Raw genomic sequence first — 14,705 nt, forward strand, 5'->3', positions numbered from 1 at the left:
TGCCCCCCACATGCAAATATCTGGGCCAAGAGGCCTGGCCCTCGCTGTCCCCTGAAGTGGCTCCTTCAAAGGGGCGACCCCACAGGTGGTGGGCGGGCCCGCCACCACTGACAGGACCCTAAATAGTCCTGAGCAGCAAGCTCTGGCAGATGGAGTCCAGGAAACTGCCAAGTCACCCTCTGTGGGCCCCAGTCCTGCAAAGCCTCAACACAGTCCAGCAGCCAGTCCTGGGGGGCAGATAGTAAGCGGTGGGGGGCAGAAGCAGACAGGTAAGCACCTAGTCCTTCACTCTGGGGTCTGCCTGGGAGCAGATGTTCCACCTCTTCTTCTCTCCTGCAGGCTTCTGGGGGGCTGAAGTTTCTTATCTGAGTTTGGCTGAGCTGCTCTGGTCCTACTACTACTACTACTACTTTGAATATTGATATACTGCTCTTCAACAAAATTCTTATTTTACAAAGAAAAATAAATCATACATAAATAAGATGGTCTCCTGTCCCCAAAGGGCTCACAATCTAAAAAGAAACATAAGGTAGGACACCAGCAACAGCCACTGGAGGGATGCTGTGCTGGGGACGGATATGGGGATGGATAGGACCCATTGCTCTCCCCCTGCTAAATATAAGATAATCACCTCTTTTAAAAGATGTCTCTTTGCTCAGTTAGCAGGGGTTATTAGAGTCCTAGAGAGGGGAAGGACAGACAGACAGATAAGCCCAGGTTAGGAGAACCACAAGCAGGAGTTTAGGAAAGAGGGTGTCCACAGGATCTTTCCCAAGGGGCGAGGGGAAGCTAGCAATCCAATATCTGCCCCACCTCCACCGGGAGTATACCCCATTGAATTCAATGGGAACTGGCTCCATTGTGTGTACATTATTTATTATTATTATTATTATTTCTTGTTTACACAGTCAGACAGGTGTTATTGACTGGTTTGTTTTATCCAGACATCGAGTCCTTCCCAAGGACCTGGGATGGCTGAATTTTATTGTCAGTTGTTATAGATATCGTCGCAGAATATAGGCTGTTCCCAGTAAAGCTGCTTTTTGTAATTGGCTGGTGGTGATTTCTGTGGCCCCTATGGTGTTGAGGTGCTCTTCAAGGTCTTGGGAACTGCACCCAGGGCGCCAATTACCACTGGGATTATTTGGGTCTTTTTCTGCCACAGCCTTTCAATTTCAATTTGTAGATCTTTGTATTTGGTGATTTTTTCTATTTCTTTTTCTTCTATTCTGCTATCCCCTGGTATTGCTATGTCAATTATTTTAACTTGTTTTTCTTTCTTCTCAACTACAGTTATATCTGGTGTATTGTGTGGCAGATACAGGTGAAACTTGGAAAATTAGAATATCGTGCAAAAGTCCATTAATTTCAGTAATGCAAATTAAAAGGTGAAACTGATATATGAGACAGACGCATTACATGCAAAGCGAGATAAGTCAAGCCTTAATTTGTTATAATTGTGATGATCATGGCGTACAGGTCATGAAAACCCCAAATCCACAATCTCAGAAAATTAGAATATTACATGGAACCAAGAAGACAATGATTGACGAATAGAACAATATCGGACCTCTGAAAAGTATAAGCATGCATATGTATTCAGTACTTGGTTTGGGCCCCTTTTGCAGCAATTACTGCCTCAATGCAGCGTGGCATGGATGCTATCAGCCTGTGGCACTGATTAGGTATTATGGAAGACCAGGATGCTCCATTAGCGGCCTTCAGCAATTCTGCATTGTTTGGTCTCATGTCTCTCATCCTTCTCTTGGCAATGCCCCATAGATTCTCTATGGGGTCAGGTCAGGCGGGTTTGCTGGCCAATCAAGCACAGTACACTGTATACTTTTCAGAGGTCCGATATTGTTCTATTCGTCAATCCTTGTCTTATTGGTTCCATGTAATATTCTAATTTTCTGAGATTGTGGATTTGGGGTTTTCATGAGCTGTACGCCATGATCATCACGTTTATAACAAATTAAGGTTTGACTTATCTCGCTTTGCATGTAATGCGTCTGTCTCATATATCAGTTTCACCTTTTAATTTGCATTACTGAAATTAATGGACTTTTGCACGATATTCTAATTTTCCGAGTTTCACCTGTATTTGTCTGTTTGTAGTCAGAAGCCCCATAATATTTTTACATCTTCATTTTCGACCACTTTTTCAATTTGATGGTCCCACCAGTTTTTGGCTACAGGTAGCTTGTATTTTTTGCAGATGTTCCAGTGTATCATCCCTGCTACCTTGTCATGTCTTTGTTTGTAGTCAGTCTGTGCGATCTTTTTACAACAGCTGATTAGGTGGTCCACTGTTTCATCTGCTTCTTTACAAAGGCGGCACTTGCTGTTTGTGGTAGATTTTTCGACTTTTGCTCTTATTGCATTTGTTCTTAGTGCCTGTTCTTGCGCAGCCAGTATTAAACCCTCTGTTTCTTTCTTCAAGTTGCCATTCTTAAGCCATTGCCAGGTCTTGGTGATGTCTGATTTTCCACTTGTATTGTGCAAATATTGACCATGCAGGGGCTTATTTCTCCATTTTTCTGCTCGGTTCTTGACTTGTTCTTTCTTGTAGGCCTGCTTTCTTTCATTGGTGTTGAATAGTTTCGTGTTATTGACCATTTGAAGTGCATCTTCTTCACTGTCCTTGATATATTCTTCAAGGCCTCTTTTCTCCTCCTCTACTGTTTGATGGACTTGCAGCATTCCTCTTCCACCTGAGCTGCGAGGGAGGTATAGCCTATCTACATCTTCTGCGGGGGTGCAGAGCATGATTGATGGTCATGATTTTCCTGGTCTTAAGATCCAGCGTCTCTAGCTCTGCCTGGGTCCAGTCTATTATTCCTGCAGTGTATCTGATAACAGGTATAGCCCAGGTGTTTATGGCTTGTATGGTGTTCCCGCCATTGAGTTTGGACTTGAGGATTTTTCTAACTCTCCTGATGTATTCACTTCCAATTTTTCTTTTAACTTCAGTGTGTGCGATGTTATCAGCCTGGAGAATGCTCAAGTATTTGTAATGTTCTTTCTCTTCCAGGTTCTTGATCTTGCTTCCATTGGGCAGTTCTATTCCTTCTGTTTTTGTTATTTTTCCTCTTTTCATTATTAATGCAGCACACTTGTCTAGTCCAAACTCCATTGCTATATCGCTACTGAATATACGGACAGTGCTTAGCAGTGATTCGATTTCTGACTGGGACTTTCCATACAACTTCAGATCGTCCATGTACAGCAGATGGTTGATTTTACTTGATGTTTTAGATGTTTGGTATCCGAGGCCTGTTTTGTTTAGTATTTGTGAAAGTGCGGTCATGGCGATTACAAACAACAGAGGGGATAGTGAGTCCCCTTGGAAAATGCCTCTTCTAATGCTAACCTGTCCAAGTGTCTCGCCATTGATTGTTAACTGTGCACTCCACATGCTCATTGCTTTTTAAATAAATATCTGAATGTTTTTGCTGACACCAGTTGTTTCTAAACATTTTAGTATCCATGTGTGAGGCAATGAATCAAAGGCTTTCTTGTAGTCAATCCATGCAACACTTAGATTGGTTTTTCTTCTCTTGCAATTTTCTAAAATCATTTTGTCAATCAGCAGCTGGTCTTTTGTGCCTCTGGTGTTCGGGCAATTTCCTTTCTGTTCAACTGGAAGCTGTTTGTTAGTTAATAAGTGTTGCATGACTTCATCTGCTATTATTCCAGTTAATAATTTGAACATGGTTGGCAGGCAGGTGATCGGTCTATAATTACTTGGAACTGCACCTTTTGCTGGGTCTTTCATGATGAGATGAGTTTTCCCAGTTGTTAGCCATTGTTCAATATCACCTCCTTGCAAAATGTGATTGAACTGTTTTGATAGTTGTTTATGAAGGCTTGTTAGGTGTTTAAGCCAAAAGCCATGCAGTTCATCGTCGCCTGGCGCAGTCCAATTTTTAATTTTCTTTGCTCTTTCACTTATTAATTCTGGTGTTATTATTAGATCTTGCATTTGTTGGTTACATTTTTTGACCTCTTTCATCCAGCCTGCTTTTTTATTATAATCTATTGGGTTGTCCCATAATTTTCCCCAGAATTGCACTGTTTCTTCTTTATTTGGTGTTTCTAGGTTTCTTGCAGTTTCTCCTTCTATATTTTGGTAGAAACGTCTCTGATTCGACCGGAATTGGAGATTCTGCCTGTGTTGTATAATTCTGGCTTCATACCTGCTAATCTTCTTTGACACTGCTGTTATTTGCTGCTTTATTATTTCCAGGACTTCTCTAATTTTCCTTGAATCTAGGTGGTATTTTTGGATCAGATACTGTTTGGTGTTTTCATTCTTCAGCTTCTTGTCTTTCATATCTTTCAATTTACTAGCTTCTGATCTAAGCCTGGAGATTTGATTTTCTAATCTAATCTTCCATTTAGGTGATGTACTGCTTTCTTTTTTTACAGGTCCACTGATCTTATATCCGAGCTCTTGTGTTGTTATTGTTGCTGCACTGTACATTAGTTGGTTTGTTTCTTGCAAATTCTTGGTTGTTATCTCTGCAAGTGCAGCATTGACATCTTTTAATGCCTGAGCGAGTTGTTTTTTGGCAACTGTTTTTAGAGCGGGAAGTCGAACCCTGGTGGTTGTTTGGTTCATGTGCTCAGTTATTTTTTGCTTTAGTTCTTGTTGCTTTTCTGTTAAACGGCATTTGGGTTTTTGAGGTGAAGGCAAAGGGGTGGTTGCCTGGTTTTGATTTTGAAACAGTTCAGTAACAGTGGCATCCTCTATTTCCAACACCTCCTCCACCTGCGCCTGAGCAACTTCTTCAATTGGTGGTAATTTTTCTTCCATATCTTGAGCCTGTGTTGCTCTTTGCAGTTCTTCCAGCTCAACTCCTGTGAATACTTTATTTCTTATTATGTATCTTCTCTGGTCTGCTAGCCTTTGTTCTGTTATTTCTGTATCTGGATGCTTCTCTTTCCAAATTTGGTACATTCTTTTTAAATAACCTCTTCTAGTTGGACTAGACTTGTAATAGCAGATCATTATTTCCTTGTTGGCATTTTTTGTATATTTTTTTCGGTTAAGCGACGTTTCTTCCAGTAGCTTTGCTGTCTCCAGCCCTGGTTGCTCAACTGAAGATCCTGAGTCCTGTAGCCCACTTGCCACCAGATGTCCAGGGACTATAGCACCTGGCGCGTTCCTTGTTGACCCGGGCGACGACCGATCCGGTATAGATTTATTAAAGTTACGTCTCACCATATTGTTGATGGGAGAGGCACTCTTTGTCTGGCTCCTCTGGTGAGACCTGTCCAGTATGGTTGGACCTCTGGCATTGCTCTCACCTTCCTCAGAGCACACAAGCCCCACAACCACGCCAAGGTAGTGCCTCACTGGGGGATGATGATGATGATGATGATGATGATGATGATGATGATGATGATTGAAGCTGATATTTCTGCAGTAGGCGACTGCCCCTCTTGCCTGCCCCCCGCCCCACTCCATGGCTTAAAAGGTGGTAGATTAAGCAAAAGGGGATTAAGAAAGGATGGTTAGATTAATCATCACAAAAATCCTGTGATCTGGGCTATTCCCACCCCCTCTCATAACAGTTTTAGAACCGAAGCTGAGAAAGAGGGGGACTTGGACAGGGGCCAGCCTGTAATCCCGTGACTGAACCAGGATTTGAACCAAGGTTTCCCCAAGTCCAACATCCGGTTTCCCTTGGGACCACTCTGGCTTTCATCAGGAGGGCAGAGCCCAGAAACCCAAGTTTTGTGAGCAGATCTCTTAATTTTGGCAAAAAGCAACAGTTCGATGCTTGCATATGTGCCCAGACCCACAGTGCCTCATTTTTCCACACATGCTATGTGATGGAAAGTTCCCTTGTCCATAGCAGAGAGGTGTGAGTGCTGGGCTGGGCCTTGGGATGTGTCTGAGCCTTTCAGAACACCCCAGCGCCAAACTTGGGGATCTGAGTGTCTTGGCTGAGATAGTAACCCGGCCCTGCCCAAGGGCAATAGCAACAGGGAAGAAATCTTTTTATTGCAATATCATTGTGGAATTAATCACTAGGGAGACTAAATTGTTTTGTAGATGTTGGGGTGTGTTGGCTGGGAGCTAAGGATGCCTGACTTCTCTCACTAGCTGTGGAAGGGCGGAGCCACTTAATGCTGAGTTTTCGAATTCTGCTGCTGCTAATGATACACCCCCCCCCCGCCCCATTACATTAAAAAGCCCAATAAGAAGGCCTGATTTTCATGGCCATTGTTTTATTTATTGAGGGAAGGCACATTTTCAGCAGAACTGCCTATGTTGCAGCGAATCTTGTGAATGGCTGAACTCAAATGCATATCATGGGACAATATGCTTGTCTTTATCCAAAGGAGCATACATAGCACTCTTTTTGAACAAAGCTAATAGCGCTCTCCCACTCTCATTCCTTTAAGAGCCAGTTACCAGGATTTTAGCTTTTACAAGAGGACTCCTGTAAAGTGCCACGTGCACTGGTAGCAGCGCTCAGGGATCTTACTCTCTTTTCCACTGAGGCAGCTCATAGGGAGAAAGATTGACTGACCTAAACTTTGCTGCTCCACAGCACCCCGCTAACGGTGGCAGAAAAAGAAACTGCAGCCAGCTATCCCAGGGGAAAGCATGTGACCTGTGGAGCCAATGGGATACCTGCTAGCCCTCCTCTGAGTCTGAACATGTTCCCAAGGAGTTCTTGAATGTTCAGAGAAGGAGCTAGCCCTCCTCTGAACTTGTTCCCAATGAGAACTCCTCTGAACTTGTTCCCCAGTCTGAGCATCTTCTCCTTCAAGAGAAGGTGCACAACAGACTCTGCCCCTGCCTGCCTGCCTGCCAGTCTGTCTTTGATGGTGCCTTCTGCTCATGTTGGAATCTGACCCCTGATGTGCTTTACCGTGCTGTTTGGCTAGACTCTTATCAGGCCTTAACACACCACATCTTGAAAAGAGAGTTGAACTAAGCCTCTCCGTCCAGCTAGGGGCACTGTGGGCAAAAAGGGGGCTTCTAGGTGCATGCCCCTAACTGGATGGGGAACCACATGTGCAGTTAAGTGCTAGATGCACACAATCTCAGCTACTGGATCAATCATCTGCATAACACTTAATTACACATGTGGCTCCCCATCCAGTTGGAGGTATGCATGCAGAAGCTTCCTTTTGTGCACACAGTGCCCCTGACTGGCTTAGTTTAACGCTCTTTTCAGGATGTGGTGTGCCACATTCAGCATTCATGGAGGAAAGAGACATAAGTGGGTCCATGGAGTGGGTCCCAATTTGACTTGAGGAAATTGCAGATGGATGTGTTATTGGCAACAAAAAAGGGGGGAAAGGCAACCTGTCGTTACACTTTATGATAATTCTACTACTATAATAAAAGAGTCTTGTGGAATCTTCAAATTTATTGTGGCACTAAATTTCATAGGCTTGAATCCTCTTTGTCATCTACATGAGGTGGTCTGAAAAATTTGGTAGTTACAGATTTAAAAAACAATATGAGTAGTATGGGACAAAAGGCAAAGAAAATTTAGAAGATTATTGAAGATATGCCCCACTCCTATGCAGAGCAAATTTGGCTGTGGCCATCCTGGGGTTGTGGTGGGTGGCTCAAATCTGTGTGCAATGGCAGCAACAAAAAAAAAAAAAAGGCAAAATCCATGTTAGGAATAAATAAGAAAGGGACTGAAAATAGAGCTGCAAAAACGCCTCATAAATCTATGATGCAGCTGCATCTGGAATACTTTGTACAGTTCTGGTAGCTCCATCTCAAAAAGGATAACATGGAGCTGGAAAAGGAACAAAAAAGATCAAGGGGCTGGAACACCTTCCCTACAAGGAAAAGCTAAGGCATTTGTGTGGCTGCAGCAGCTTTTTTCTTTTCGTTTATAAAAAATGAAAATGAGGAGAAGCACAATAGAGGTTTATGGAATTGTGAATGGTGCAGAGTGGACAGCAATACATTCTTTCCCCTCTGGTAACACTAAAATGTGGAGACACCCAATTGATATTGATCATCAGCAAGTTCAGAACAAAGAAAAGGAAGTACTTCTTCAACAGCACATAATTAACCTATGTAATTCACTGCCACAAGATGTGGTGATGGCTATTGGCTTGGATGGCATTAAATAAAGGATTGGATGGATTAATGGAGGCCAGGTTATTTGCCATGATAGTTAAGTGGAACTTCCATGTTAAAAGGCAGCATACCTCTGAAGTCCAGATGCCTAGGACAAATGGGAGAGGGTTTTTCCCCTCCATGCCTGGCTTGTAGAGTCATCCAATCAGGCACTGTTGGCAACAGGAACCTGGACCAAATGGGCCTTTTGGTCTAATCTGACAGGGCTCTTATATCCTTATGCTATTATGCATAAGCCTTTGGGGACTCACTGCACAGATTCTGGTGGTATAGCACCAATTTTATTACTGCCATCCAAAATTTGCCAATTACATGAGGTCAGCGTTTGAGAAAACATGCCCATTAACAGGCACATGAGGTAGAGCGAGAGGAGAGAGAGAGAGAGAGAGAGAGAGAGAGCACATAGTAGCCCAGCCTGCAGCACTTGCTCTGCAGCACTCAGGGGTAGGAACGCTGACAGTTGCCCTTACACTGCCCTACCTCCCAATTTGTTTCACAGCGCCATGCGCCTGACCTTTCCCCCTTTGGAGCATCCACCCTGAGCCACCTCTTGCCTGCCTTGCCCTCCGCCTCGCCTCTCCCCTTCTCTCTCCCCCGCCCATCCGTGTATTCTTCCTTGGTGACATCCCAACAATGGGCAGAGATGAGCCCTGAAAGGGGGAACTCATGCGGAAGGCTGCTGCCCTCCGCACCAGCCATGAAACCCTTTTCTCCCAGCGGGGTGAGGGGCTCTGTCTCACCCCCTCCCTGTAAGGGGGTTATTCTCTGCCTCACTCCCTTTACAAGGAGCGACTGGAAAGAGGGAGGGAGACACTCCCAAATGCCACACACAGGCAACACTCCCCCCACCACCACCACCAATCCTTCTTAGTCAGCTTGTTCTCATTTCCCCACCTCACCTTTCTCTCGCCTCAAGTTTTCTTTTTATCCTGAGAGACAAGGCTGTTCTAATTGCAGCCAGAGCCCCTGTAGATTTGCCTCTTCCACTGCAGCCAGCCAGGCCCGGAGGACTTTGGGGAGCAGCCGCAGGACTCTCAGTATGTGCCGCGGGACTCTCAGTATGTGCTGCGCCTCCCCCCACAGCACCTAGGAAGAACAAGGGTAGTGCTGAACTTCCCCAGGACTTGGGAAGTTTAATCTTCTTTTGCCTTTTTGAGAGGTGGAAATGATAGTCTCGGGACTGTGGACAAAATACATATTGTCAGGCTTCCGTTGCCATCTGTCCTCACCTTTCATTAGTGCTTGGCTGCTTTTAACCCCCTGGGAGATTGCTCAGTTACTCCTACAGGGTGGACTACCTCTGGTTATTGTTGAGAGGCTACCTAGGGCTTTCACTATTGGTGCAGCGACACCGGGATCCAAAAAGATAAATGTAAGATGTACATGTACAGAAGCCCTTGGTAAGGTATTTATGAAAGAGAATCTGCAGCAATTTGTGAGTCTGCACACATATTTGAATATGAAGATCAGATATCTATCTATCTATCTATCTATCTATCTATCTATCTATCTGTTTTCGCATGTATATCCCACTCTTTCTCCAAGGAGCCTAGAGCAGTGCACATGGTTATGTCTGTCCTCACAACAACCCTGTGAAGTAGGTTAGGCTGAGAGAGAAGTGGCTTGGGCCAAAAAAAGAAAGAAAGAACACCAAACAGGGGCGTAACTACTATTAGGCAAGGGGAGGCGGCTGCCTGGGGGCTCCCACGCCTCAAGGGGCCCCCCAGAGGCAATTCACGAGGCAAGTCACATGACTATATATTGTGAAAAGTGTGTGTGTGTGTGTGTGTGTGTATCAACAAGGGGCCCATTTTAAAATTTTGTCTCTGGGTCCACTCTAGCCTTGTTACGCCCCTGACACCAAACCTTCATTGTGAGAGCCACTTCCCACTGTGCTCACCTCCACACAGTACTGCACTTTTCTCAGTGCTGGGAGGGCCCTTTAAGAGAGATGGGGCACTCTCTTAAGAGCTCCAGGAAGAGAGCATTGGGAAGGACTACACTTCTCAGCACCCCTTCCAAGATGGTGCAGAGGCTCAAGAGGGCTCTATTTCTCTTAAAGGAGCCCCCCCCCCCGGCACTGGGCAGCATGGTGAGAATCATTGCCTCAGCAATGGAGAATTGCAATGGAGAATTGCAATGGAGAACTGTGCAGAGTATTCAGCTTCGGTCTGAAGCTCTTACACAGGCCCAATAAACAGGGAGCCATACTCAGGGTTGATGGGGGCCCCTACTGGCCCCTGAGCCTTACAATGAAGAACACTAGAACAGGGTGAAGAACAGGTTTTGCATCTTCTTGGCTGTCCTAGATTGTAGCCTGGTTTGGGTTTTGCCCCATAGAATTAAACTAGTGCCATTCTACAGCCAGCCAACTGTCTGCATAGCCCTGTTTTGAATTCTATTCCCTGATGTGATGCGAGAGCGTGGCAGAATCTTGGGCTAGCATGGCAGAGAGACAATGTTAGGAACTAATATACATAAGGCTGGTTCACATGATCAGCGTAATGTGGGCTAACCAGCTATCCCCACGTGGCACACGCACTTCTGTGGAGCACATCATGTGAACTCAGCAAAAGACCCCCAACTTTGATTGGCATCACGCCAAACCCACATGAAACCCACATCGTAAAGCCCATTTCAGATCACAAATTAACAATGCACGCTTCGTGTGGGTTTGGGACATTGCCAGTCAGGTTTGGGGAGAAATCACACCACACACTTCACGGGAGCACACACACCGCAGGGATCTATAGAGCACTTGTCCTACCCAGCAGCTGTATCCAGCACCAGTTAACCCACATTATATCAGTATATGAACCAGCCCATATAGACACATAAAATTCCATGTGGGTATCTGTGTAGATACTATGCATGGATACTATGCACTGTTAATATAAATGTTTTTAAAATACAAAGTGCTTAGGAATACATTAAAGAAATACAAAGCACTTCATGATCATTACTTTCACAGTACACCAGGTCTGCTCAACTTGCCCCCCCCAGCTGTTTTTGGACTACAACTCCCATAATCCCCAGCCACAGTGGCCAGTAGCCAGGGATTATGGAGATTGTAGGCTAACATCTGCAGGAAGGCCAAAGTTGAGCAGCTCTGCCTGAGTACACTTATGAAGTAGGTCACTAATTTTATGAATTTTGCAGCTGGATAACTGGAAGGCTGAGTGGGGCTGACTTATTGGATTGCCAAGGCTTCTTTTCTGGCAGGGCTCCTGTGCCTTTAACAAGTAGATACTCTTGCTGACATGCAGCTAATAAATACTCAGGGACCCTATCAGTGGGGGAAAGTTGGCAACTATCATCATGCCTTGCCCAGGGCCACCTAGTAAGTAAGAACCTAAAGGAAATGAGATCATCAGTTTTCTCCCTGCTATGAGTAAGTCTGTTGCTGAAGTGGGAGGTTTGAATCCAGGTCCACATCTGTATACCATCTATCCACTGAACTACATTATCATGTTCATGGGAGGGGGGAGAGGCAAGAATGCAAGAAGGGAATTCATCCCCCTACAGGCTGCTATCCCAGTATCTCTGTTATCCCTCCTCATCTGGGGACCAAACAGTCTCCTAAACTGTGCTACAGTGAAAACATCACTTCCTATCGTCAGCCAGTAGGCAGAAGCTCTTCTCCTAACATCCCCAGCTGCAGCCTCCCACAATCCTGGCAGTCAGCTGCTACTCCCTGTTCTCCTCCCCCCCCCCACCTCGCTCCTCACCACACACACAGCTACAGCATCCTCCAAAGTCCTTGCTTAAAGTTATTTCTACAGTCTCTTCTTTATCACTCTCTAACCATAATATAGGGATCATAACATGGCCTACCTTACTAGGTTGTTGTGAGGTCCTAGTTAGCAATGAGATTCCCTAGAGGGCCACTTTGCAAAAAGAGGGCAAGGTGGTGGGCCAGCACCTGAACACCCCTCAAGAGCTGGTCTTGTGGTAGCAAGCATGACTTACCCCCTTAGCTAAGCAGGGTCTGCCCTGGTTGCATCTGAATGGGAGACTTGATGTGTGAGCACTGTAAGATATTCTCCTTAGAGGATGGAGCCGCTCTGGGAAGAGCAGAAGGTTCCAGGTTCCCTTCCTGGCAGCATCTCCTAGATAGGGCTGAGAGAGATTCCTGCCTGCAACCTTGGAGAAGCCGCTGCCAGTCTGTGAAGACAATACTGAGCTAGATAGACCAATGGTCTGACTCAGTATATGGCAGCTTCCTGTGTTCCTATGTAAGAGTCCTGCCTGCGAGTTCTGTTGCCACAGATGCCATTTTCTGTATTCTTCTTGGGTCTCTAGGTTGGCAAGTGAGGAGGGGCCAGGTGAATTTCTTGGGGAAGGTTCAGGTTTGGCCCAGAGGCCTCTAGTTGCTGAACTCTGTTATACGGATTACTGAGATTCAATGTAAAAGTGATGTGGAGTGTGTAAAAGGGGGGGGGAGCTTTCCTCATATAGGGTTACATGCCCCTGGTGTCCTTTCTTAAATCAGCTCACTAGCCACTGCATATGATGCATTAGCTTGCTAGGGTCTGTGGCCCAGGAGCACACTGTGCTGGTCTGCTGACAGTTCATACTAAGGAAGAAACCAGCAGCACCCAATTTAAACACAGTGCTGACTTCTACAGACCCAGACAAGTAAGTTCCTTTTGTATGCCCAGCATCATGTATGAAATGCTCTGGGCATTTAGCAAAAGCTAGATGCAAACTAGGATTGCTTCAGCTTAGCTCTGCCTGCTTCTGTCTGACTGACTAAGTTTGCAAGGTAGACGGAGCCATTTCTTGGGCAGACCTGAAATGCACTAGGGTAGTTCACACTGTCATAATTTCAGGAGCGGTACATGCTCCCGTTTGCCGATTGTCAGTTCACTTTAAACCAAGGTTGGAGGCATGTCCGTGCTCATGTGCTAAGCAGCAGCAGCAGCTGGGTTGGAGAACTTTTCCTCCTACCTCGTTCATCACTTGAGTACAGCTGCTGGGTAGGACAGAGCCCTCCTACCCAGCAGGAGGTGAGCTGGCAATCAGTGTCAGCACCTCCGACCTTGTTTTTCCCTCACAGATAATCAAGAATTGGGAGCATATGCAGATCCCGAAACTGGGTAGGACACTATTCCTACCCAGTTAATGCTCTTGTGAATGAGCCTGTTCAGTTCAGTAATCATTCACTGCTTTTAAGGAACTGCCTCTGCCTCTTCTGTGTCTCTGCTGTACGATTACCACATGAATTTCATTCAGGTCTGGCACCTGAAGCTGTGGGAGAATTAAGACCTGAGGCAGTCATCAGACAGAGACATCTGGTAAAGACTCCTATAAAAGTATTGCCCTTACAGCGTGGAGGCACTGCTGAGATACAAAATTCCTGTACCAAAGGAAGGATTCCCTTCTCAGATCTCAGGTTACCTCAGCCTTTGTTGGACACCATAGCAAGTACCAGACTGTTGTGAGGGGGGAAGAATTTGACCTAAGACAAACTGTGATTGCAGAAGAATTTGCTAAAACTACTTGTCAGAGTCAAATATTCATACTGGAGCATTCCCAGATGGGGCCTTTAGCTCGCTTCTCCACCAGAATGGAGGGTGTATGTTCACACATTGGCCAGATTTGTGCCGAAGTCTGTGTGAGATATTGGGGAGCACTTCACACACAGTTTGGGTTATTCATCGTGCATTAGAGCCTAGCCAGGTTTATGTCCAGGGTTTTAAAAAATCCACTTTTTGCATTGTTGTTATTGTTGTTGTTTTGCAAGTTTGAACTTGCAGTAAAGCCTTGCAGTAAACCCATGGTAAAGCCTGCTATCTGGGAAAGCTCCTGTAAACACTTTCAGGGCATATTTACCTACCAGGCTGAACTTACCAAGAGCCAAGCTAGCAATTATCTACTTTTAGTTCTGGGTCCTTAAAATTTGCATATTGGATACCTAATAAGATGGTTGTAGATTAAGTGTCACTAAATGGACAGTTGCTTTTATGTCTGCTGAAAACCCCACTCCAAGCACTGAGGATTCAGATTTGCAGCAAGAGAGACAGTGATTGCAACAGAGGTGTGAAAGAACCGAAGATGATCTGGAGGCTTTGTTTGAACTCTTCTGCGTTTGACAGAAGAATCTTTCCTAAGGGTCATTTCCCAGTTCCGTGGGAGGGAATGGACAGGCATGTTATCAGAGGTTGAAGTGTTTTTCAGGGATGAAATCCACTTCAGCAATTAAAATCATTTGAAGACTGGTTGTCTCCAATTATGCTGGTCAGATAGAGCAGGAGTGGACTCGTAGTGAGCAAGAGAAGAGGAAAACTATAGTAGAGATTGTGAGGGCCCAATATGTTCACTTAAATGTGTTTTTATGAAACATGTTTAAAACTGAAAGTGCTGCTTTTTTAGTTTGGGGGGAGGGCTGATCCTGACTGCAAGCATGCCATGTGGGGAGGGAGCAGGGGCGTAGCAAGGTTGGAGTGGGCCCAGAGATAAGATTTTAAAATGGGCCCTCCTTGGTGAAGCTCAGCTCATGAAGTAAAGAAATCTTAAATGAGGCTGAATAGTGGTCACAACAAGCATAGTTTACACACACACACACACACACACA

At 45.2% G+C, this 14,705-nt stretch overlaps 1 protein-coding gene across 2 annotated transcripts in view; it reads left to right on the forward strand.

Annotated features, from left to right (window-relative positions):
• GLI1 (GLI family zinc finger 1) overlaps positions 1-14,705 on the forward strand; it is a 165,090-nt gene that overhangs the window by 89,926 nt on the left and 60,459 nt on the right. The window lies entirely within an intron of this gene.

This window comes from Hemicordylus capensis, chromosome 2 (genome assembly GCF_027244095.1).
Source record: "Hemicordylus capensis ecotype Gifberg chromosome 2, rHemCap1.1.pri, whole genome shotgun sequence".
Classification (NCBI taxonomy): Eukaryota; Metazoa; Chordata; class Lepidosauria; order Squamata; family Cordylidae; genus Hemicordylus; species Hemicordylus capensis.